This window comes from Thunnus albacares, chromosome 20, assembly GCF_914725855.1.
Source record: "Thunnus albacares chromosome 20, fThuAlb1.1, whole genome shotgun sequence".
In the NCBI taxonomy this organism is placed as follows: Eukaryota; Metazoa; Chordata; class Actinopteri; order Scombriformes; family Scombridae; genus Thunnus; species Thunnus albacares.
In genome coordinates this window covers 24,937,630-24,939,433 of record NC_058125.1, presented here as the reverse complement: position 1 = coordinate 24,939,433, position 1,804 = coordinate 24,937,630, and the positions used below count along the sequence as shown (strand labels likewise).

General features: G+C 40.2%; 1 long non-coding RNA gene across 2 annotated transcripts; it reads right to left on the bottom strand.

The window, feature by feature from the left end:
• Nucleotides 1–298: 298 nt before the first annotated feature.
• LOC122971432 lies at nucleotides 299–1,400 on the bottom strand. 2 transcript variants are annotated; one of them, XR_006399473.1, is made up of 2 exons: nucleotides 1,327–1,400; nucleotides 299–651 (listed from the first exon to the last, which is right to left on the bottom strand). It is a non-coding gene; the product is annotated as an uncharacterized LOC122971432 (long non-coding RNA). The 2 variants fall into 2 exon arrangements; XR_006399474.1 differs by lacking the exon at nucleotides 1,327–1,400 and adding an exon at nucleotides 748–835.
• Nucleotides 1,401–1,804: the final 404 nt, after the last annotated feature.

Sequence of the window (1,804 nt, the reverse complement as noted above, 5' to 3'; positions counted from 1 at the left end):
CATATACACACATTCACTCTGTGACCAAAATAAAACTGTCCTTTAAACTACAAACAAAACGTTGCAGGCCTGAGTCGTTGCTTGGGAGCGTGGAGACCTAAAACCAATGGCCGCTTCACTTGCTAGTGCAAACTACCAAAGAAAATAGCACATTTATTAGTTAGTTATTACTCACAGATCCCTGAGTCGTGAGTAAAAACTAATGAGGAACTGGTAGTAATGTCACTCTGACTGTAAAACACCCGGTTCAGAACTGACCAACCAGCGTATAAAGAAAAGGGCAAAAGACAACAGACCATGTAGTTAAAAAATAACTGTATTTTAATGGATAGCTTTTAATAAATAAAGCTAAAACAAGACCAAAGCCAGGGGAGCAAAGAGCCAGTTAGATAGGGGGGAATAGGATGTTTGTGGCTGCTTGTACTCAACTTCTCTTCCCTGCATATGGTGAAGCCAAACCTATCACGCCAAGAACCGCTGTGCTGTTGCTGGTCATTGGTTTGTGACTGGTCGGTTGCTGCATCAATGTTGGGCTGTGTTTTCTGGTGGCTCTGCTAACCAGCTGCTACACTGCACCTTGCAGCTCTCCAGACATCCACCCAGCTGTTTCATGTAGTGGAAAACCAGCAGCAGATTCAGCACACCGCCACACTGCACACAAGAGGAGACAAGCAAGCTTGTTCAGTAATTTACAAACATCATTTCTGCCAAAACTCTGCACACAACAGAATACAGAGACCAACCCACATAAACACACAGATCCTTATACTGGCACAGGGAAAAACACTTAAAAACTACATCAGATACAACCATTTAAGTCTGTATCTGCAAATAATTGCAACTCAAAACATTTTTTTTCCTCACAAAAAATAACCTAAATGACAGAGAGATGCAGTAAATTATGTTATTCAGTCTGTAATGTAGCTATAATATAAATCCAAACTGTTATGTACCTTATTAAATTGAAAATGAAATTTAATATAGACTGATCTATTCATTTGAATACATGTATTTTTATGTAAATGTGGTTATATCTGTGCATATAGAGCCCCAGAGGCATCGCTGTTGTTCTGTCCAGTAAAAACATGAAGCTTCACTTTACATTCAGACAAACTAATGTAGCAGCTACAATTGTTAAATTTCATCTGTGAGACCAACATTTATCTGCCAAGAGGAATTATATCATATATCAAAATGCTGTGGAGACATTAGAGTCAGTGGTAAATCACCAAAGAGTTGCACAGATCAGTTCATTGGATCATTTTCTCCCCAGGATGACAACGTAGGAGTCGAGCTGCTGCTGCTGCGAGATGACGCTGGTCTCACCTGGCCAGGCTAGTGGCCCCTCATGTCTCTAAAAACATCACAACAGTTTTACAAATAAGCGTTACTTGGATAAACTGACCAAATATTGGGAATCTACATGGTTACTTTCTCACCTGAAAAACATTAAAACTTAATAAAGTGACATATTAACAGTCCTACAGTGAAGCTTTTAGCCTACATTAAAATCTACTTTAGCTTGGTCGTCCCTTCCCTTTTGCTATGTAGCCAAGATGGCGACCATTGAGGGTGAAAAGTGTCCAACATTCATCACTCAACTTCTTGACCGTTAAGAGCGCAACATTCGGGTACTCATAGTGCACTGTGTTTTGCTGTACGTGTCAGTGTGAACGCACTTATACACTCAAAATAGCAATTGTAAGAATGGAAGTACACCAATTGAGACACAGCGTGGTTCTCTCCAGTTACAAACCTGTTGTCTGTTCTCCAGGAGTGCCAGTGTTACATCAGAGTTGATCAG